Source organism: Macaca thibetana, chromosome 16 (assembly GCF_024542745.1).
Source record: "Macaca thibetana thibetana isolate TM-01 chromosome 16, ASM2454274v1, whole genome shotgun sequence".
NCBI classification, from domain to species: domain Eukaryota; kingdom Metazoa; phylum Chordata; class Mammalia; order Primates; family Cercopithecidae; genus Macaca; species Macaca thibetana.
In genome coordinates this window covers 40506903-40532128 of record NC_065593.1, presented here as the reverse complement: position 1 = coordinate 40532128, position 25226 = coordinate 40506903, and the positions used below count along the sequence as shown (strand labels likewise).

The window sequence follows — 25226 nt, the reverse complement described above, 5'->3', positions numbered from 1 at the left end:
TTTGCTGTTTGAACCCTCCACTGGTGACACCTCCAGGTGTGTGAGGGACCCAGGCACATAGGGTCTGGAAGGGACCCCCAGCAAACCACGGTAACCCTACAGAAGAGGGATGTGACTGTTAAAAGAAAAACAAACAGAAGTCAACAACAACAACAATAAAAGTCCCTACAAAAACCCCATCCAAAGGTCAGCAGCCCCAGAGATTGAAGCTAGATAAACCCACAAAGATGAGAAAGAATCAATGAAAAAAATCGTGAAAACTCAAAGAGCCAGAGTGCCTCTTCTCCTCCAAATGGTCACAACACCTCTCCAGCACAGAACTAGGTGGAGGCTGAGATGGATGAATTGACAGAAGTAGGCTTCAAAAAGTGGGTAATAATGAACTTCACTGAGCTAAAGGAGCATGTTCTCTAACCCAATGTAAAGAAGCTAAGAACTTGGCTCATCCCATTCCTGGGTATGTACCCAAAGGAATATAAATCATTCTAATACAAAGATACATGTATGCGTATGTTCATTGAAGCCCTATTCACAAAAGCAAAGACATGGAATCAACCCAAATACCCATCAATGGTAGACTGGATAAAGAAAATGTGATACATATACACTATGGAATACTATGCAGCCATAAAAAGGAACTAGGTCATATCCTTTGCTGGGACATGTATGGAGCTTGAAGCCATTATCCTCAGCAAACTAACACAGGAAAAGAAAACCAAACACTGCATATTTTCACTTATAAGTGAGAGCTAAACAATGAGAACATATGGACACAGAGAGGGGAACAACACACACTGGGGCCTGTCAGGGCAGGGTGAGCAGGGGAAGGGAGAGCATCAGGATAAATAACTAATGCAAGCAGGGCTTAATACCTAGGTCACAGGTTGATAGGTGCAGCAAACCACCATGGCACACATTTACCTACGTAACAAACCTGCACATTCTGCACATGTATCCTAGAATTTAAAATTAAATTAAATTTTAAAAAATGAAACTACCACTACCATATGATTCAACAATTCAACTTCAGGATACATACTCAAAAGAATTGAAAGCAGAGTGTCAAAGATATATATGTACACCCATGTAGCACTGTTATTTCCAATAGCTAAAAGGTGGAAGTAACCCAAATGTCCATAGATGAATGAATGGATAAACAAAATATGGTATATACACACAATGATATATTATCCAGCATTAAAAATGAAAGAAATTCTGACTTGCTATGATATGGATGAACCTTGAAAAGATGGTAAGTGAAATAAGCCAGTCACAAAAGGGCAAATACTTTATGCTTGCACATATATGAGGTTCCTAGAGTAGACAAACTCATAGAGCCAGAATGGTGGTTTCCAGGGCCTGGGATAGGGGTGAATGGGGAATTATTGTTTAATGGGCATGGAGCTTTACTTGGGGAAAATGAAAATTTTCCGAAGATGAATGGTGGTGATGGTTACACAACAATAAAAATGTACTTAATGTTCCTGAACTGTACCCTTAAAAATAATTAAAGTGGTAAATTTTGTGTTTTTATTTGCTAGATGAAAACATTTCTAGAGATTGGATGTACAACGTGACTGTGCTTAATATTACTGAACTGTAGGATAACTGAAAAATAATTAAGATTTAATTTTATGTTATGTGTATCTCACAATTAAAAATTAAAAAAAAAAAACTTAAGAAGGAATTAGCCTTTAGTCTTACCAATTATACTTGAAATTTGATGTCTAATTGTCCTATGTCCAGCCATTGAGTTGGAGGATTTGTGAACGAATGCCAACTACAGTTGGCAGCAGAATATAAGAGCAATAGAAATATGTCAGGTCTGACTCAAGCAAATGGTTTATTCTAGGCTGTGAGCAGAGCAGTGAAAAGAACAGGAACTGTAAACTTTATCAAGAGTGATGTAGAGTGACCTAAGTAGCTACAAGAGCCATCCCCTTACAGAAACACTGAAAACCAACCGAAACTGTAAGAATCAACTTTGCCAGAATGCTGGAAAACAGTAAAAGGTTTAGAGTAAACAAGTGAATGCTGAATGAAGAAAAAAGCAACTTAAAAATGACAGGAAAGCTCTGTCGTGTTTTTACATGCCATTTTCCCACCCCTTCTCCAGTGTAGTAGCAGTCTTGAAGACAGCAGCCTACATTCCCAGTGTGGAACCCTATCCCTGATTCTAGAGGAAGCAGCATAGACCTTATTCAGAAATAATTATGTTTGGTCTAATTTGTCTGGGAACTACCAGGAAGACTAATTCAAGGAATATGGCTTTGTTTGGCCTAACCTAGAGCTCACACAGGATGGAAAAGTAGAGGGCATTTTTCAAAACCATGGTAAGAATAACAAGCAAGCCATAGACACCTGGAGCAAAAGGTTACAGTGAAACATACAATAGAGTGTTCAAAACCTGGGATTAAAAACTGAGGAGAGAGTTTCTTTGGAAATTAAAACATTCAAAAGTGACCATGTATCCTACGGGATTTAGAAAGCTACACAGCACTTTGGGAGGCCGAGACGGGCGGATCACGAGGTCAGGAGATCGAGACCATCCTGGCTAACACAATGAAACCCCGTCTCCACTAAAAATACAAAAAAAAAAAAATTAGCCGGGCGTGGTGGCGGCGCCTGTAGTCCCAGCTACTCGGGAGGCTGAGGCAGGAGAATGGCGGGAACCCGGGAGGCGGAGCTTGCAGTGAGCCGAGATCGCGCCACTGCACTCCAGCCTGGGCGACAGAGCGAGACTCCGCCTCAAAAAAAAAAAAAAAAAAAAAAAAAAAAAAAAAAAAATAAAGAAAGCTACACATATACCCATGCCAGATGCATACTCAGAAAACAACAATAACAACTGCAAGTTTTTACCTCTGGCTGATCTCTAGTCTCAGTGCAAGCAGACAGTGAAGGGGAAGGTGAACTTGTGAATGACAGGACTAAGAATTAAAGGAGTGCCCAGTACAGAGCCAATCTGCAAAGAGTAGGAGGGAGTTTTATCTTTATTTTTCCCTTTTTTTCTCCCTTAGTTGCAATATCTATTCATGACATTCAAGGAAATGTCTGTCGAAACACTAGTTGAACAAAACATAAAGGAACATAAATTTCAGAGACCACACATGACTGAAATACAAACTTTACAACATTAATTCAGAAAATTGCTTTAAAAACAAACAATATAAAGCACAAACCAAAACTCCTGAAGAGTGGGAAGATTTTGATTTCAAGTTAACACATTTTAATACTGAAAATGTTCAATTTTCCATGGAAAATTATGAAGCATGAAAAGAAATAAGAAAGTATAGTCCATTCACAGAAGAAATTAATAGAAAATGTCTTTAAGGAAGTATAAACTTTGGATTTACTGCACAAAGATTTAACTCAGCCATCTTAAATATGCTCAAGGAGCTAAAGGAACCCAGGAGAACAATGTATGAATAAATAGAGAATATCAATAAAGATATAGAAATTATAAAAAGAAACCAGAGTCATTTTTTAAAAATATTTTCCTCCTTGTATTATATTCAGCTGACACATAACAATTGTACATATTTATGGGGTAAAATGTGATATTTTGATACATGTATACAATGTGTAATGATCAAATCAGGGTCATTAGCATATATATCCCCTCAAATATTTATCATTTCTTTGTGTTGGGAACATTAAAAATTCACTCTTCTAACTGTTTGAAAATAAATAATAGATTATTATTAATTATACTCATCATACAGTGCTATGGAACACTAGAACTTATTTCTCCTATCTAGCCATAATTTTGTATCTGTTAACAAACTTCTTACTATCACCTCTACCCCCACTCAATACCTTTCCCAGCCCCTAGAAACCACTATTCTATTCTCTACTTCTATGAAATCATTTTTTTCAGCTTCTACATATGAACATTCAGTATTCATCTTTCTGTGCCTGGCTTATTTCACCTACCCTAATGTCCTCCAAGTTCATCTATGTTGCTATGAATTACAGGATTTTATTCTTCTTTCTGGCTATATTATTCCACTATGTATGTATACCACATTTTCTTTATCTGTTCATCTGTTGATGGACATGGATGCTTATTCCGTATCTTGGCTATTGTGAATAGTGTTTCAAAAAACACAGGAGCCTGTGTTTTGGACGTATTGATTTCTTTTCCTTTGGATATATACTCAGTAGTGGAATTGCTGGATCATATGCCAATTCTATTTTTAGTTTTGTAAGGAAGCACCATAGTGTTTTCCATAATGACTGTACTAATTTACATATCCACCAACAGTGTATAAGAGTTCCCTTTTCTCTGCATTCTTGTCAGCATTTGTTATTGTCTTTTTGATAATAGCCATTTTAACTGGGGTGAGGTGATGTCTCATTGTCATTTTGATGTGCACTTCCCTGATGATTAGTGATGTTGAGCATTTTTCATATACCTGTTTGCCATTTGTATGTCTTCTTTTGATACATATATATTTACCTCATTTGCCCATTTTTACATTGAATTATTGGTGTTTTTGTTGTTGAGTTGTTCGGGTTTCTTGTGTATTCCAGATATTAATCCCTTATCAGGTGAATAGCTTGCAAATATTTTCTCCCATTCTCTAGGTTGTCTTTTTATTTATCATTTTCTTTGCTGTACAGAGCTTCTTACGTTGACCTAATCTCATTTATCTATTTTTGCTTTTGTTGCCTGTGCTTTTGCAGTCTTCTCAATAAACCTTTGCCTAGACCAATGTTCTGAAGCATTTCCCTTGTTTTCTTCTAGTAGTTTCACAGTTTGAGGTTTTACATTTAAGTCTAAAAGATGGTGAGTTGACTTTTGTATATGGTGAGAGACAGGGGTCTAGTTTCATTGTTCTCCATATCAATATTTAGTTTTTCCAGCATAATTTATTATTCACTGGCATAATTTATGTATGTATACATATTGTATATTTTTGTATATTAAATCATTCTGCATCCCTGGGACAAAGTTTACTTGATCATGGTGAATGAATGACCTTTTTAATGTACTGAGCAATTTGGTTTGCTAGAATTCTGTTGAGGATTTTTGCATCTATTTTCATCAGGGATATTGGTGTATAGTTCTCTTGTATGTGTGTTTGTCTCTTTGTCCGGTTTTGGTATCAGGGTAATGTTGGCTTCATAGAATACATTTGGAAGAATTTCCTCATCTTTAATTTTCTGGAGGACTTTGAGAAGACTTGGTATTAGCTGTTCTTTAAGTGTTTGGAAAAATCGAGCCATGATGCTATCAGATGTTGGGCTTCCTTCGACTGGAGACTTCTTATTGAATACATTTCATTACTCATAATTCATCTATTGAAATTTTCTATTTCTTTTTGGTCCAATCTTGGTAGTTTGGGTGTGTCCAGGAATCCATTTATTTCCTCTAAGTTTTCCAATTTGTTAGCATATGGTTGTTCATAATAGTCTCTAATGATCCTTTGCATTTCTATGGTATCAGTCATAATGCCCTCTTTTTTATTTCTAATTTTATTTGTTTGGGTCTTTTTAATCTTGTTTAGCTATTGGTTTCTCAATTTATCTTTTCAAAAAGCCAATTTTTGGCCAGATGCAGTGGCTCACGCCTGTAATCCCAGCACTTTGGGAGGATGAGGTGGGCAGATCATGAGGTCAGGAGATCAAGACCATCCTGGCTAACACGGTGAAACCCCATCTCTACTAAAAATACAAAAAATTAGCCAGGCGTGGTGGTGGGCGCCTGTAGTCCCAGCTACTCGGGAGGCTGAGGCAGGAGAATGACGTGAACCCGGGAGGCGGAGCTTGCAGTGAGTCAAGATCATGCCACTGCACTCCAACCTGGGTGACACAGCAAGACTCCATCTAAAAAAAAAAAGCCAATTTTTATATCTTATGTATATTTCCTAGTCCTAATTTGTTTCTGCTCTAATCTTTATATTTTTATCATTATTACTAATTTTGGGTTTACATGGTTTTTGCATTTCTAGTTGCTAGTTGTTTCTGATGTATTCAACCGTTCATTTGAAATATTTCTACTTTTTTTTTTTTTTGAGATGGAGTCTCGCTCTGTCACCCAAGTTGGAGTGCAGTGGCATGGTCTTGGCTTACTGCAACATTCGCCTCCCAGGTTCAAGCAATTCTCCTGCCCCAGCCTCCCTAGTAGCTGAGACTATAGGCGCAATCCACCATGCCCGGCTAATTTACATATTTTTAGTAGAGAGGGGATTTCACCACATTGGTCAGGCTGGTCTCGATCTCCTGACCTCATGATCTGCCCACCTCAGCCTCCCAAAGTGCTGGGATTACAGGCATGAGCTACCATGTCCGGCCGAAATATTTCTACTTTTTTGATGTAGGTGTTTCTTGTTATAAACTTCCCTCTTAATACTATTTTTGCTGTACTCCATAGGTTTTTGTAAGTTGTGTGTGTGTTTTCATTTGTTTAAATGTTTTATTAATGTCATTCTTAATTTCTTTATTGACCCATTGGTTATTCAGGAGCATGTTGTTTAATTTACATGTATTTGTACAGTTTTGAAAGTCCCTCTTATTATTGATTTCCAGTTTTAATCCATCGTGGTCAGAAAATATACTTAATATTATTTTAATTATTTTTAAGTTTGTTGAGTCTTATTTTATGGTTTACCATATGGTCTATCCTGAAGAATGTTTCAAGGGCTGATAAAAAGAATGTGCATTCTGCAGTTATTGGATTAAATGTTTTATAAACATATGTTAGGTTCATTTTGTCTAAAGTGCAGTTTCAGTCCAATGTTTCTTTTTTAATTCTCTGTCTAGATAATTTATTTGATGTTGAGAGTTGGGTGTCAAAGTCCCCAAGTATTATAGTAGTGGAGTCTACCATTCCCTTTAGATCTAAACATTTGCTTTATATCTCTGGGTGCTCCAGTGTTGGGTGCATAAATATTTATAATTGTTATGTTGCTGAATAGATCCCTTTATCAATATATAATGATCTTCTTTGCCTCCTTTTATAGTTTTTGACTTAAAGGCTGTTTCATCTGTTGTAGTATAACTACTCCACCTTGCTTTAGATTTCAACTTGTGTGGAATATCTTTTTCAATCTCTTCACTTTCAGTCTATGCATGCCTTTACAGGTGAAGTGATTTCTCATAAGCAACATGGTTGGGTATTGTTTTATGGTTTTTCTTGTAAATCCATTTAGCCACTCTATATATTTTAATTAAGGAATTTAATTCATTTACTTAAGGTTACTATTGAAAGGTAAGAACTTAATCCTCTCATTTTGTTAATTGTCATCTTGTTGTTTTGTATCTTTTCCTCCTTTCCCCTTCTCTTGTTTATCCTTGTGGTCTGGTGTTTTTTTGTTTGTTTTTTGTTTTGTAATTGTAAGGTCCAGATCCTTTCACTTTCTCTTTTACATATATGCTTTACCAGTGAGGTTTGTTGTTGTTGTTTTACTTTTATGTGTTTTTATGATGGTGGTTATCTTCCTTCACTTCTAGATGTAGGTCTCCCTTGAACACTTCTTGTAATGCCAGTTTAGTTACAATTAATTTCCTCAGCTTTTGCTTATCTGGGAAGAACTTTATTTCCCCTTCACTACTGAATTAAATCTCTGCTAGATATGGCATTTTTGGCTGACAATATTTTTCCTTTCAGCACTATGAATATATTATCCCATTCTCTCCTGTCCTATAAGGTTTCTGCTGAGAAATCTGCATTATTCTATTGAGGATTCCCTTTTATGTTACTTCATGTTTTTCTCTTGCTGTTTTAGAATTTTCTCTTTGTCTTTAACTTTTGGCAATTTGACTATAATGTGCCTCACAGAGGACCATTTTGTGCTGAATCTATTCAGGAACCTTTGAGTTTCCTGGATCCAGATGTCCGTATCTCCCTCCAGATTTGGAATTTTTCAGCTGTCATGTTGTTAAATAGGTTTTCTGTGCCATTTTTGTCTCTTCTCCTGGATCTCACATAATGCAAACTTTTGTTTGCTTAATAGTGCTCAATAAATTATGTTAGCTTTCTTCACGCTCATTTTATTTTTTTGTTTGTTTTTCCCTGATGGGATAATTTCAAATGACCTATCTTCAAGTTCAAAGATTCTTCCTTCTGCTGATATAGTCTGCTGTTGAAATTCTCTATTGTACTTTTTATCTTATTGATTTTTTTCACCTGTAGAATTACTGTTTGGTTTTTTATAATATCTATTTCTTTGTTAAATTTTTCATTCATATTGCAAATCATTTTCCTGATTTCATGGAATTGTCTGTATTCTGTTGTATATCAATGAACTTTCTTAAGATCATTATTTCAAACTCATTTTCTGGCAGTTCACTTATTTTCTTTTCTATAGGGTTTGTTACTAGAGAGTTATTGTATTCCTCTGCTGGTGTCATACTTTTTTGCCTTTTTATGTTTCTTGCATCCCTCTGTTTATTACTGGGAAGGAGGAAAATCCTTGGTCCATAGTCATTTTGGGAGAAAGATTTCAGCCAAACAATAGTACAGATAGCAGAGAGATTTACTGAAAAAATGGGGAGCAGAAAGGTTATTTAAAAGGACAGTATGCTCTGAAAGATGAGGCAGAGCAGGCTGCTGAAAGAGAATGGGCCAATGGCCCCCTGAGAGTTCTGTGTTGAGTTTTTATGGTGTTGGATATTTTTCTTGAAGTTTCTGCTTCTGTCTCAAGTCTCTGCCTTTTTTCTCTTTTTTCTGTGTCTAGTTTTTCCAGTTTGGCCTTAAGTCCCCACCTTTTCCCCACCTAGTTTCCACCCCAGGGTTTTGAGATTACCCTGTCAGTTGATGTGCATGTACAGACCCAGTGTTGGATATGAATTCCATCTAATGGCTGCATTGCTCATTACCGCCAGCCCAGGAAGGTTGTATAGTGGTGAAATCTATACTTACTGCACCTGTGTATCTCTTAGGAATTTCTCTTTTACCCTCTTTCCTCCTTATCAGCATGCACCTAGCAACATCTTGACATTTGAACTGCAGAGTGAATAACCATTAGGCATCTTAAGGGGCATTCCTTTCTGCATAGGTATTTCGCCTCCTCTCTGTTCATATCTAGTATGCATGTTTTGGATGATCTCCGGGGTGCGAAGTTTTCTAGACCTCTCTTTTCTCATGGACTCCCCAGTCCTGCTCATGTCTAGCTACCTGCCTGCTCTAAAATGTTAATGCCAGTGCATTTGGTGGGACAATTGCCTCTTCCAAACTTTACACAGTGGCTTTTGAAGAAAAAGACCTTCAACTGCAGGTAGGTCTTAGGGTGTTGATTGGGAAGAATGTGGTGACTCTTGTTTCAAATAGATGTAGTGATACAGTCTTCATTAAGCTTCTTCAAGTGTGATCAATGTCAGTGATAACTGTGAGTGTCTCCATGACCTAGACTGTAGAAGTTTGTGGCAGTGGCAGCAGCAGCAGCAGCAGCAGCAGCAGCAGTGGTGGCAGTGGCGTAGATGGTTAAGGTTCTCAGTGTCAAGAGCTTTTGGAGTTCTCTTATTTTTATTTTCCCCATAATGAAGAGACTTAGCAGAGGGAATCCCTCTTATTTTCAAATATGATATAGCTTACAAGCATCTGCAGTGGCATTGGATTCCATGTGCAGATGCTCAGAGTGGCTGTGGAGCCAAGATCCTAGGTCCAGGGTCCAATGAAACTTTGTAGCACCTGGATAGCGGGGAGAAGGTTAACTCTCTGTAGCAGGGTTGGATGTATAATGTCTGTGGATCTAGGATATGTGACTCTGAGGCATCCCCTTTTTAGCAATTTAGGACCAGGAGGCTGGGTTGTAGCTGTGATTCTGACCATAGTGGGTAGGGCACAACATTGACCCAGATCTGGGGAAGGAGTGCTCTGGAAATTTGGGCCTGGGGAGCAGGTTGTGGCTGTAATTCAAGAGCCATATCCAGTTTGGTTCAGAGGCAACTTGGGTCCCAAGATATGAGGCACTGTGTAGTGATGACTCTAGACCCTGGCATAGTAGGACTTGGCAGTCCAGACTTTGTGAGACCAGGTGCAACAGCAGCAAGGACCCCAGAATGGCAGAGCACAGCTATTGTTTGGGTCCCAGGAGACAAGCAGAAGCACAGTACTGATTTCACTTCCCGGGGAGAATTGTGTCTCAGCATCTTAGATACAGAGAGCTAATCCTGTCCAGGTAAGCAAGGAACTTAGAGGTGTTAGGCATGAAGTGAAGGTGTCTCAGCTACAGTGTGGGATGCACAGCTTCTCACCTTGGCTACGGCACAGATTTCTTAGGAGGCAATGCACTGTTTCTGCTCTAACCTGACAGCTCTTGGCAGCCCAGGGATCATTACTCTGAGATGCAGGATGTCACTTCAACTTAAGTACTGGGGTACTTGTCTGCTCTGAATGGCCAAGGGACCATTTCCTGAGAGGCAGGGTGCTGCTTTAACTTATGCACCAGGGAAGCATTACTCTGCCAGGCAGCCAAGGTACTGTTTTCCCAGGAGACAGGGTATTGCTTCAGCCCAGGCACTGGGAATGTAACTGATCTGGCAGTCAATGCATCATTTCCCTGGGATGCCAGGCATTGCTTTAGCAATGGTTGGGGGAAGGCTGCAGGACTGACTGGAAGATGTACGTGGAGTTGCTCCATCAAAGCACCATTTTCCTGGGAGGCAATATTCAATTTCAGCTTGAGTCCTGTGGAGCAGGGCACAGCAGTGACAGGGAGGGTTTTTTGGAACTGCTCTACTAAGGTACTGCTTCCATGAGAGGCAGTGGGTGAGGCTTCAATTCAGGACCCTGGGGGGAGGGCACAGCAGTGACTGGGAAGGGTAGATGGGGCAGCACTGCCAGTGCACCATTTCCCCATGAGAAAGTGTGCAGCTTTAGCTCAGGTCCCAAGGGGCAAGGTACAGAAATGACTGAAAGAGGTAGGTGGAGCAGCACTGCGAAAGCACTGTTTCCTCAGAAGAGAATTCTAAGTTTTAGCTCCAGTCCCCAGGTGCAGGGCTCAGAGCAACTGGGAGGAGTAGGCGGAGCTGCTTCATCAGCTACTCACAGTTCAGTTTGGGGATGTTGGATCACTGTTGGGGAGAGGTGGTTCCATGGCAGCTTAGCCTCAGGGATAAAAGGGTATTGTGGCTACTCCATTTCACAGAGCCAAGACACACTTCAGCAGCATTTCCAGTTTCAAGATAAAACAGTGTAATAGCTACATGGGGGACAGGGAGTGGGCACAGTGTCAGCTCTTTCTCTGGGGAGAGCACAGCTGTGTGGACTCTAGGAAGCTCCCTCAGTTGGGTTTAGTGCCCATGAGGACTGCAGGGGTCCCCAGTCTTGAAAACTGTGAGTGTCCAAGGTGGTGATGAAGGATGCTGGGGTCCTGTTGCTCACTTCTTCCCTGCTGCTGATCCTGACTGGAGGATAGGGTAGGTGGTGGCATCCAGGTGTTTCCTTTCATTTTTTATGAGGCTATCCTGAGTTTCTGTGCTCACTAGTGCTTCTGTTACTTTCTGTATATACTCTGGCACTATCCTTTAGTTATTTTCACCAAAATGTGTGGTGGTGTTTTTTTTTTTTTTTAATTCAAAATTTTGGCTATCTTTATGGAGGAGGACAAGTGCTAGGGGATTCTAGTTGGCCATCTTGCTTCCATATAGAAATTATGAAGATGAAAAATAAAATAGCTGAAATTTCAAAACTCTCTAGAAGGCTCCAAAAATACATTGAGCAGGCAGAAAAGAGAATACAAAAACTTGAAGATAAGTCAATTGAAATTGTCCAGCCTGAAAAGCAGAAAGAGTATGAAGAAAAATAAACAGAGCCTAAAAGAGTTATGGGATATTATCGAGCTAACATATGCTTATTAGGGATCTCAAAGTGAGAGAAAAAAGAGAAAGAGATATAAAACTTATTTGAAAAAACAATGGCTGAAAATTTCCCAAATTTAATAAAATACGTAAAACTCCACATTAAAGAAACTCAATAACTCCAAGAAGGAAAAATACAAGGAGATTAATTATAGCCAAATTGTCAAAAGTCAGGGACAAAAACAAAATATTAAAAGCAGCAGGAAACATGGCTCATCTCATACAAGGGATCATCAGTAAAATTAATAGCAGATTTCTTAATTTCTCATCAGAAATCATGGAAGCCAGAAGATAATGAGATGACACTTTTAAAATGCTGACCAAAAAACAAACAAACAAACAAACAAAATTAAAAAAAAATCCACCTGAGAATCTATACTCAGAAAAGTGATTCATAAAGAATGAAGGAGAAATTAAAACACTCCTGAATAAACAAAAGCTGAGAGACTTCATCACTAATGGGCCTGCCCTACAAGAAATGCTAAAAGAGAGCACTTCAGACAGAAATGAAAGAACACTACAAGTTAGCTCAAAGGAATACAAAGTAATAAAGAACTCCAGCAAAGGTAGCTTCATAGGTAAATATAAAAGCCAGCATTATTGTATTTTGGTTTGTAATTTATCTTTGTATTTCCTACCTCAATTAAAAGACAAATGCATGGTATAATTATTATAAGTGTATGTTAATATATACAAAATAAGTAAAGACATAATTGACAATAACAATGTAAATGGGTGATAAGGTTATATATTATAGTAGCAGAATTTTTATATACTATTAGGTTAAATTGTCATCAATTCAAAATAGATTGTTATATATGTAGTGTATTAAAAATCATTCTTATGGCAACTACTAAAAAAAATTTGTTATAAATGGTCCTGGGAAAACTAGCTAGCCATAAGTAGAAAGCTGAAACTGGATCCCTTCCTTACCTTATACAAAAATTAATTCAAGATGGATTAGAGACTTAAATGTTAGACTTAAAACCATAAAAACCCTAGAAGAAAACCTAGGCAATATCATTCAGGACATAGACATGGGCAAGGACTTCATGTCTAAAACACCAAAAGCAATGGCAATAAAAGCCAAAATTGACAAATGGGATCTAATTAAACTAAAGAGCTTCTGCACAGCAAAAGAAACTACCATCAGAGTGAACAGGCAACCTACAGAAGGGGAGAAAATTTTTGCAATCTACTCATCTGACAAAGGGCTAATATATCCAGAACCTACAAAGAACTCAAACAAATTTACAAGAAAAAACCAACCCCATCAAAAAGTGGGCAAAGGATATGAACAGACACTTCTCAAAAAAAGACATTTATGCAGCCAACAGACACAGAAAACATGCTCATCATCACTAGCAGTCAGAGAAATGCAAATCAAAACCACAATGAGATACCATCTCACACCAATTAGAATGGCAATCAATAAAAAGTCAGGAAACAACAGGTACTGGAGGAGATGTGGAGAAATAGGAACACTTTTACACTGTTGGTGGGACTGTAAACTAGTTCAACCATTGTGGAAGACAGTCTGACAATTCCTCAAGGATCTAGAACTAGAAATACCATTTGACTCAGCCATCCCATTACTAGGTATATACCCAAAGGATTATAAATCACGCTGCTATAAAGACACATGCACATGTATGTTTATTGCGGCACTATTCACAATAGCAAAGACTTGGAACCAACTCAGATGTCCATCAATGACAGATTGGATTAAGAAAATGTGGCACATATACACCATGGAATACTATGCAGCCATAAAAAAGGATGAGTTCACGTCCTTTGTAGGGACATGGATGCAGCTGGAAACCATCATTCTCAGCAAACTATCACAAGAATAGAAAACCAAATACCGCATGTTCTCACTCATAGGTGGGAATTGAACAATGAGAACACTTGGGCACAGGAAGGGGAACATCACACTCTGGGGCCTGTTGTGGAGTGGGGGAGGGAGGAGGGATAGCATTAGGAGATATACCTAATGTAAACGACTAGTTAATGGGTGCAACACAACAACATGGCACATGTATACATATGTAACAAACCTGCACATTGTGCACATGTACCCTAGAACATAAAGCATAATAATACACAAAAGAAAATGACAGTGAATCACATTGGTACACCACAAACAGCTAATGCAACACAAAAAGCAGTAATGAAGAAAATTAAAGATAATAAAAGTATGACATATTGAAAACATATGTCAAAATGGCAGATGAGTGTGAATCAAATTGGTAAACCACAAAGAGTTAAACACAAAAGAAGGCAATAAAGAAGAAAATTAAGAACAATAAAAGTATGACACACTAAAAATATATGTCAAAATGGCAGAAGTGCTTCCTTGTCAGTAATCGCTTTAAATGTAAATGGAATAAACTCTACAATCAAAAGTGAGGGATTAGCAGAATGGATTTTTAAAACCACGATCCAACTATATGCTGTCTATAAGAAACTCATTTTAGATTTGGTGACACATGTAGATTGAAAGTGACAGGATGAAAAAACACAGCCCATACAAATATAACAAAAAGAGAGTTTGAGTGGCTATACTAATGTCAGAAAAAACAGACTTTCAATTAAAACCTGCTGCAAGGAACAAAGATATTATATATTGATAAAAGGGTCTATATATCAAGATAATGTAACAGTTATAAACATAAGCACTAAACGACATAGAAAGAGCCCCAAAATACAGAAAGCAAACATTGACAGAATTAAAGGGGAAAATAGTTGTAAATTAATAGAGACTTTTAAAAATAAGGAATAGAATACCTACCCGAAGATCAATAAAAAATTAAGGACTTCAACAACACTGTAAACCAACAAGACCAAACAGATATAAATCACTCCATTCAACAATAGCAGAATACACATTCTGCTTAAATGCACATGAAACTTCATCAAATTTAGACTGTAAAATGTTAGGAAAGTTCTGTGACAGCTTTTTCAAAAAATGACTTTTTAGTAAATGTTGTATTCATGACAAATTCTGGTCTGCGATTTGTCATTGGTAACTGATAATGAGGCTTTGGAAGCCAATTTTTATTTGTCATATGTAACTATTTTGGAAGCTACCTTTATGTATGAAAAAGGACTAAACTGTGTTAGGTTACTTTAAAAAAGGTTAAAAATAGTTTACCTGTCTCTGCAAAGAACCAGCTTTTAGATACAGTTCTTAGTTGTACTTTTTTCTGTTTATCTTATTAACATTTTAAAATTTTTATCTCCTCTACCTATTTTTCTTAAGTTGCTTATTTGTTCAACTTTGATTTATCTGAATTCATTATTTTTATATTTTTTATTTAGTAACAAATGTCTAATGAATTTTTAGTACAATTTTAATAATAGCATATAGATTGCATGATGTTTATGCTTTTATGACTTTTATGTTTTAGAGAATGGTAATTCCTACCTTATTGTCTCTTAAGATTTAACCATTTTGTGTACCTTCCATTTATAAGTGATTGTTTTGTGTTGCTTTCCTAATTTGATTAGCAATTTTTAGTTTCAGTGTACTTAGAGCATATGGCCTGTGCCCCGTTACAAATTATGAAAATTATTATGCTTCTCAAGGCATGTATGTGCACCCATCTCCTAAAAAGAACAATTCACATATGTATACATATTTATAAAGAAATATATACATGTATATCTTGCAAAAAAGAAATATGTGTGTGTATATGTGTTTGCCCTGTGGGTTGATTAAATTGAAGGGATATTCTGCTAGCAAGTCAGAGTCTGAAATATAGATGTATAAGATCAACTTATTAATCATCCTTATCCTCACTCATTGTGTGTGTTATCTGTCACCAAATGAGACATATGTGTATGCCTATTTGTCTACGTATTTTATTTAATTTTACTTATTATGATAGCACATTAGTAGTATACAAAGACTCATGGCACTTATATGTTCCTTGTAGGTTACATCATTTTTCAACTTTTTTAAGGCATCTTGGTTTGTTTCCTTTAAGGCTTTACCATGTGTTCAGCATTGTCTGATACTAACATTGCAATCCTTGATTACCTTTGAACACATTTGGCTTTTATCTTTCTATTGTCAACTGTTTTAAATATAGGGCAGTTCACACTCATCTTTGTCATCATGACCCTCATTCTCCACATTATGACACAAAAATATACAGGGACATCTGGCTTTAGTGGCTATTTTAGTTACTCAGCAGTAAACAAATGGATTTATAGTCTCAGAGGAGAAAAGGTAAAACAAATGCTAAGTATTGTGGTTGCCATTGTTGTGAGAAAAACACAAAAATAAAACCTCTCAACATAGTGTCCTCTCACCAATGTTTCTCAACTCCTAATCTTATTCTCCTCTTTATAAGTGAGTTCCGACTTTTCCAGGCTTACGTTCTATCTTAGGCTTTCACTATTATCTCCACTCTACTGAGAAATGCCATGCTCTATCTCCTTAAATTTTTCTTTCCTAGGCCATCTTACCCCGTTATCATTTTACATGCCATCTACACGTTTATGGTCCCCACATGTATATTTCCACACTCAAATTGTCATCTTAGCTATAGACTCACACATGTGAATTCTTTATTTCCCAGCACTCAGATCTGCTCTTTCTCTGACTTTCCTATCTTGGTCTACTACATACTTGATCATGCTCACAACGTAAGATTCACTGATGTCCTCTTCTTCACCACTCTTTACGTCTGCTTATTCACGAAATCTAATAGAGGCTAACTTCTAAAAAGTTTGAACCCCAATCATCTCTCTCCTTCTCTGCTGTCATTGTCCTTTTGAGAATTATTTTTTTTCTCAAGCAGTTAAAAGGATCTTTTAAAATGCAAATCTTCTTATATCTCACTCTCTGCTTAAAACTATTCTGCGGCTTTCAGCCTTGTATACTGTTGGTAGAAATGTAAATTGGTACACCCAATATGGAAAACAATATTAAAACATTAAAATTACAATTAAAAATATAATTAACATTAAAATTTAAAATACAATTAAAATTTAAAAATTAAAACTACAATTACCATATTATCCAGCAATCCCACTTTTAAAGGAAACAAAATCAGTATCTTCAAGACATATGTGTACCTCCATGTTCACTGCAGCATTATTCACAAAAGCCAGGATAAGGAAATAATCTGTCTGTTGGTACGTGAATGGAGTCAGTGGTATATATATATATATTTATATGAATATTATTCATCATTAAAAAGAAGACAATTCTATCATTTGTGAAAACATAAATGAACAAGGAGGACATCATGCTAAGTGAAATAAGCCAGACATAAAAAGACAAATGCTGTTTGAGCTCCCTTATTTGTAGAAATTAAAATAGTCAAACTAATAGAAGCAGAGAGTAGAATGATGGTTTCCAGGAACTAGGGGCTGAGAGAAACAAGGAGATGCTGGTCAAAGGGTACGAAGTTCCAGTTATGAGATGGACAAGTTCTAATGTACAGCATGGGTGATGATGGATGTGTTAATGTACTGTGATAATTGTTACACAATGTATACATATATCAAATCAGCACATTGTACAACATGGAGAGGTTTTTCCCTAACTTATGTATCTATTTCTTTAATTTAAAAATATTTAATTGACAGATAAAGAAAAGATAAATTGTTCTATGGTTTTGTATAAAATAACATGGCTCCCTGGTTCCTGCTAACTCCTCTAGCTTTGTCTCAAACAGTCTGACTTCCTTTATTTTATGCAGTTACTGGACTTTTCTGCGTATCTGGAATAAGAGAAGCTCTTTCCTGCCTCAGAGAATATGCAAGAAATGTTCTGTTCCTTTCTTTTTAGCCTCTTGTCCATTATTCCTTCGAGCTTCAGTAAAAATTTTCAAGGGAGTCTTTATAGACCAAATTTGATCTTTGTGAACATGTGTCTCAGATGGCACTCATCAATTCTGTAACAGTTCATTTTGTGTCTTTCTCTTTAAGCTTCATGAAGGTTTGGATTAATCCTGTCTTGGACATCTTTATTCCCCCAGAACCTCTCATACTTTCTGGGATGTAATGGGTGCTCCATACATAGTTATCAACAAGAGATTGAGATGAAGGTAACTAAGGAAATTGGTACACACATTTATTTACTCTGTGTTTTATTATTTCTCTTTTAATTTTAAAATTGATGAAAGGATTTATTCCAACAGACACAGAACTTATTTATGTTATAAAAATAATCTCTACTCTAAATTAGAAAATTACTACAGATGGCAGAAGCACTATGATTACAAGTTATTTTTTTCTTGAATCTTTTCTATGAAACAATCTGATAGATTGCTGGAATGTTACCAGGTAATTCTGTCATGTTGGCTAATAATTTCTGATAATTTCAAACATGGCCATGTTCTGGTTGACATGTTCTGGGTCTTATAAGAGATCATAACAGTTGAACCTTGGCAGCTATATAAAATGAATCAAACATATATTCAGATAAACACTGTAGTGACAAATAGCTTTTTCAAAGAGATAGAGTTAACACTTTAAGCTATTATAATGAGTATAGAAATTCAATAATATTTCCACACACTTTTTTCTAAAAGTAAAAAAGAAGTTAACAAACTTAAATGATGTATAAAAGAAGAAAACTCTGCTGAAGGAAAAAAAAATCCTTATTAAGTGAAGGAGGTGCACAGAAATGTGAGATAAGCTTATTTATAAAAATGTCAAAAATAACTTTCAACACATGCTTAAAAAAAACCCTCATTTCTTTGCAACTACTTGGGCTGGTTTTCTACTGTGGTTTGACACTTTCTACTGAAGCTTTCTCTATGTTGAATATAAAGAGATTGAAGTAGAATTAAATACTTTTTGAAGTATTCTTTAAAATATATAAGTAGTATATGAAGTTTTTGTTACTGGCTTTGTCTGTGGACTCAATTTAAAGGCTTAATACGCTTCAATAATTTCTAAGCTTCCAATAATTCTAAAAAAGTGAATGGAGAATATCCATACAAAACAGCATTGCCAAACCCCAGTGCTCGTCTCAGCTAGAAATTGCATGCAAAGTCATCAAAGAATAAAAAATAAGCTTATTTTTAAAGTACAAGCAGTTTAATATTGTTAGGTTTGGGAGTTCTAAGATACTATGTTTTCATCCTCACCTAGTCAAAAAATCTTTTACTGATTATAGCAGTTGCTTGCAAAGGGTGATTCTTCCAAGTACTACAGTTGTACAGATGCGCCTCAGCAGTTGGTACAGGCAACAAGGGAGAAATGAAGTTACCCACCTTCATAGGGATAGTTGGACATACAAATATAATGTCTAGAGTAAAGTTATGAGTTGGATATATAATTTTGGGAGTTATGCCCAAGTAGATAATATTTGAAAGCCAAGAAATCCAGTGAAATTGCCAAGTGATGAGTGTGGATAGAAAAACAAAAAAAGAGAGAGAGAGGAGAAGAGATCCAAGGATTATAGTCCCAGGTACTATGATACTTAGAGGCTAAGGAAATTAAGTAAAACCAGTAAGGGAAACTAGAAAGGAATGGTCAAAGGGCCTACATAAGCGGAGGATTTAGGTTTTGTTAGGAACATGAGACATTCATCTACAGAACCAGAAGAAAAGGCAGAGGATGTGCTGTAGGTAAGTGAATCAAGGTGGTGGTAGAATTAAGGAATTTCTTTTCTGACTGCTTCTATTTTCTTGTTGAACTATGAAACAAGGTCATTAGCTGAGAGTGAGAATGTAAGGAAATTTGGGGTATTTGAGGCAAAAAGATAAAGAATGAAATATTCATCTAGGAAAGTGGGAGACTGAATTAACTGAGGAAATGTCCTGACTTCTAGGCAGCTTTAAGGGACCATATGAGATCTGTAATCACGAATTTCAAAGAAGACCAATTAGAGTGGTTGTGTCCTTTCTCTAGCTAGGTTCAATCGTACCTGTGCAGGGGCAGAATAGATGGAGAGTTGGAGTTAATCAGGCTTCGCAAGAGAGTATCATAAAGAGAGAGAATGTATGTAAAGGATTGATTACAGTGTTTGAGTAAGAAGATGCAGTATCATGGGAGGTTAAGGGACACTGAAAAAACATATAACGAATGAGTTCTAAGTACAAGTGAGATTCTGAAAAGGCGTTAGAGATGGGGTACTAAAGGGAGTAAACTAGAAAGATAGTGGGTGTTATTTGAAGACTGGGATGTTTAAATTGAGACAAAGAAGGGATCACTATCATTGGTACTGCCCAGGCTAGCAAATGACCATAACGAAGAATGATTCATGTATGGTGTAAAGGAAGATTATCGAGAAGAGGAAGTGTATGAACTAAGAAGTGAGGATCAAGAAATGTTGCTGTTGTGGGCATGAAAAGGATCAGAACATGATTGTGGGAGTTGGTGGGATAGCATGAAAGATAAGCTCAATGGCGAAGAGAAGATGCAGAAACAGAGACTAGCTATATAGATATTAAAATGGCCAAGATCATAACAGGAATATGGAGGACAGAGAGTTAAGAATTTCAAAGATGGAGTGGAAGTGACTCAAAAATCAGTTTGAAAACTTGGGACTTTAAAGTTGGTTATTTTCAGAGAGAGGAGAGTTGTGGAAGCAATAATGAGGAATATGAAAAACACTTATTTCATCTCCAAGTTTGGGAGCATGAGGATGAAGGGGGAGAAAAGCATTAGCGAGTGCTTCAGGAAAACATTGTTCTGAGAAAGACAGAGGATGTTTGAGTAAAGAGGTAAGGGAAACACTCATAAGCTACAGTAAGATTAAACAGACAGATCAATATCACAGAATATGTGATCCCAAATGGGCCCTGGAACTTAAGGGAATTGAGTGGGCTATGTGTGGGAGAAAGGCGGGTATTTCAAAATATGAGAGGCCTAGTTATTTGAAAAAATAAAATTCTGGGGGTCCGACTCAGAAACGGCGGCCTCCATGTTCTACGGTCGGCTCGTGTCCCTTGTCACCCTTGGGAATCACCGGCCTCGGATGGCCCTGCGGGCCGCTGCTCAGCTGTCCTAGGTGGGAATGTCCGAGGACCAGCAGCGCTGGCTGACTTGCCTTTTCTGGGGTAAGGTTCTGGGAAGTTCTGAATTAATAACCATGGACTCCAAGCACAGCAGCAACAGCAAAAGAATCTCTCACTACATGGATACATGAGTATGGAGTTATTGCAAGAAGATAGTGTCTCCGTTCCCAAAGGATATGTGGCAAAATCAACAGATGAAGCTTATGCAGTTGCCAAAAAATTAGGTTCAAAAGATGTTGTGATAAAGGCCCAAGTTTTATCTGGTGGTAGAGAAAAAGGAACATTCGAAAGTGGCCTCAAAGGAGGAGTGAAGATAGTTTTCTCTCCAGAAGAAGCAAGAGCTATTTCTTCACAAATGATTGGGAAAAAATTGTTTACCAAGCTAACGGGAGACAAGGGCAGAATATGCAACCAAGTATTGGTCTGTGAGCGAAAGTATCCCAGGAGAGACGACTACTTTGCAATAACAATGGAAAGGTCATTTCAAGGTCCTGTATTAACAGGAAGTTCACATGGTGGTGTCAACATTGAAGATGTTGCTGCCGAGACTCCTGAAGCAATAATTAAAGAACCTATTGATATTGAAGAAGGCATCAAAAAGGAACAAGCTCTCCAGCTTGCACAGAAGATGGGATTTCCACCTAATATTGTGGAATCACAGCATAATACATGGTCTAGCTTTACAGCCTTTTTCTGAAATATGATGCAACCATGATAGAAATAAATCCAGTGGTGGAAGATTCAGATGGAGCTGTATTGTGTATGGATGCAAAGATCAATTTTGACTCGAATTCAGCCTATCACCAAAAGAAAATCTTTGATCTACAGGACTGGACCCAGGAAGATGAAAGGGACAAAGATGCTGCTAAGGCAAATCTCAACTGCATTGGCCTCAATGGAAATACAGGCTGCCTAGTAAATGGTGCTGGTTTGGCTGTGGCCACAATGGATACAATAAAACTTCATGGAGGGCCTCCAGCCAACTTCCTTGATGTTGGTGGTGATGCTACAGTCTATCGAGTAACAGAAGCATTTAAGCTTATCACCTCCAGATAAAAAGGTACTGGCTATTCTGGTCAACAATTTTGGAGGAATCATGCACTGTGATGTTATTGCACAGGGTATAGTCATGGCAGTAAAAGATTTGGAAATTAAAATACCTGTTGTGGTACGGTTACAAGGTACACAAGTCGATGATGCTAAGGCACTGATAGCCGACAGTGGACTTAAAATACTTGCTTGAGATGACTTGGATGAAGCTGCTAGAATGGCTGTAAAGCTCTCTGAAATAGTGACCTTAGCGAAGCAAGCACATGTGGATGTGAAATTTCAGTTGCCAATATGATCTGAAAACCCAGTGGATGGCTGAAGGTGTTAAATGTGCTATAATCATTAAGAATACTGTGTTCTGTGTTATTGTTCTCTTTCTTTTTAGTGTGTGGAGGTTGTAATTGCCATCTCAGCACACAAACATTTAAAAGGATTTGGTCTACATTTCATTGTACCATTCAGAACGGACTGTTTGCACGAAGCATGTATAACGCAGGTATCTTCTTTCTTTTGTCGCAGACAGTCTTTTTTGCTTTTCCTACAAAACATAACTTGCAATTTGCCAGTTTATTATTGTTGGATACAAAGTTCTTCATTGATAAGAGTCCTATAAATAAGATAAATATGAAGATAAAGCTTTATTCTTTAGTGTTAAAATACAGTATAGCTAATAACTAGCCTCATTAGAAGACCAGATTAAAACAATGTTTTATGTAAAAAGTGTTTATCTTCAGCACTAAATACATAATAAATGTATCAATCACTATTTATAAATAGAGGTTTCAAACACTCCTCAGAATATTCTTCTAAGTATTTTGATGAAGTAACTTTGTAATTATTTGAACATTGTTTTAATCATTAGGAAACACTGATAACTGCAAGTCTTCGGATTCTATCATATTAAGAAACACCTGTAGGTTTGTTTCAAATAAAGGCATATTTACCAAGGACTTGTAGACAAAATTAAGAATGTCAACTTAAGTTAATAAAAATCTCCCAATATGATTTGGAAAAAATAAAAAAATTAAATTCTGTGTCTTAATTTTTTTCTGACTCCCTCATGAATCAGTCATTTCAATGTAAAAATAATTTTAAAGTCCTAGAAGATATTTTTAAAGTAATGTAAAAATGTTCAAGAATGAAGTATTTATGTTTTATTTGGCTGGGTGTGGTGACTCACACCTGTCATCTCAACACTTTAGGAGACCACGGTGAAAGGAGGATAGTTTGAGCCCCAGAGTTCGAGACCAGACTTGGCAACACAGGGAGACCTCGACTTTACACACACACACAAAATTAAATGATGTCTTTTTAAGCATGCAAGGAAATATTCAAACATTAAAGAGAAAACTGACTTTTTACCCTATAAAAATTCATCCAGGCACGGTGGCTCATGCCTGTAATCTCAGCACTTTGGGAGGCCAAGGCAGGTGTATTACTTGAGGTCAGGAGTTCAAGACCAGCCTGACCAAAATGGTGAAACTCTGTCTCTACTAAAAATATAAAAAATTAGCTTGGCATGGTGGCAGGTGCCTATAAGTCCAGCTATTTGAGAGGCTGAGGCAGGAGAATCCCTTAAACCAGAGAGGCGGACGTTGCAGTGAACTGAAGTGCCATTGCACTCTAGCAGCCTGGCCAACAAGAGCAAAACCCTGTCTCAAAAATAAAATAAAATAAAATAAAATAAAAACAAAAAAAATCCAGAAAATTCTTGAATAAACACAAAAACAGCTTGAAAGATAATAAATTTAAAAATATTTGAAATACCTACTGCAGACAAGACTAATTTTGTTACCATATTAAAATCACAAATTAATCAATAAAAAGATGAGTAAATTGATAAAAAATTAATGAATATTAAAAACAGGTCACAGAAAAAGAAGTATTTTTAACAGATGAAAGATTTGTTCATTCTTAGCCCCGGGGTATAAAAAAAGAAGTATTAAAAACTCAAAAAAATCTTAAAACACTCAAAATTGAAATTTTAAAAAATGCAAAATAGACCGGTGGGGCAGTGGCTTAGGCCTGTAATTCCAGCACTTTGAGAGGCTGAGGTGGGTGGATCACAAGGTCAGGAGATCGAGACCATCCTGGCTAACATGGTGAAACGCCATCTCTACTAAAATTACAAAAAATTAGCCAGGCATGGTGGTAGGCACCTGTTGTCCCAGCTACTTGGGAGGCTGAGGCAAGAGAATGTCATGAACCCAGGAGGTGGAGCTTGTAGTGAGCAGAGATCATACCACTGCACTCCAGCCTGGGTGACAGAACGAGACTCTGTCTCAAAAAAAAAAAAAAAAAAAAAAACAAGCAAAATAAATGAAATACTTTATCAATCAGAATGGCAAAAATGAAAATACCATACTGATAGTTATATGTGATGATTATTTTAAATTATCCACATATGCCCATTTTAATCACAAGAGTCTGTATAAAAGGCAGGCAGGAGATCAGAGAGGTGAGAACACGCTAAGATGCTGGCTTTGAAATTGGAGAAAGGGGCTGTGAGCCTAAGAATGTAGGTGGCATCCAGGAGATGAAGAAGGTGAGGACATAGATTCTCTCCCAAAGCTTTGGTGAGTATCACAGCCCTGTCAACACCTTGATATTAAAATTCTGATCTCCATAAATGTAAAGTAATAAATTTTTGTTACTTAAGCCATTAAGTGTGTGGTACTGTGTTACAGTAGCAACAGCAAACTAATACAGTGTGGCTGGAGATTTGGGGTAAAAGATAGGTGGAACTGTTTTAAATAGGAGATAACAGAAAAGGTGATTGGCTGGCTAGATCATATTCAGCCATTCACGATAAGGACTTTTCATTTAATGCTCATAATCTGGGAGCCACTGAAGAGTTTTAAGAAAAGATGTGTCTTTGTTAACTGAGAGATTGTAAATCACTCTGACTGCTTGTGGAAAATATGTAATAGGTTGAAGAGGAAATTAATTAGAGGAGTAAGGAGGGTATTGCAATAGCTTAGGAAAAATATGAGGACTGTTTGTCCCAAGGTGATTACGATGAAGGTGCTGAATAGTAATCAGATTTAGATATTGTGCCTGATATATTCCATTGACTCTCCAGATGCATCTCTACCATCCATCTCCCTTTAGAGGCTGACTTGTGTGGACCGTGTCTACTCGTTCCACCCTGGTATCAGGTTGACAGACGAAAGCTATTCATTCCCTTGATTCCCTCCAGAGGACTTGCTACGGATTTGCCTCATCCATCCCACAGGCTCCTCCAAAGCAGCCTCCTCCGCAGGACTCTCTCCTTCCAGTCTGTGGTAACTGCTCCTTCCCTGGCCCCTTCAGTCCTGGGGTTGTTATTCCCCTCAGGGTATTGCACTAGCTCTGTGTTTCCCAAATACCCTGCCCACACCTTTATTA

The 25226-nt window shown here is 37.2% G+C and overlaps 1 protein-coding gene and 1 pseudogene across 3 annotated transcripts in view; both read left to right on the top strand.

The window, feature by feature from the left end:
• Positions 1 to 25226, top strand: part of LOC126939425 (40S ribosomal protein S17-like) — a 670460-nt gene that overhangs the window by 177844 nt on the left and 467390 nt on the right. The gene's annotated exons all lie outside the window — the stretch shown is intronic.
• On the top strand, positions 20853 to 22224 carry LOC126939401 (succinate--CoA ligase [ADP-forming] subunit beta, mitochondrial-like; annotated as a pseudogene).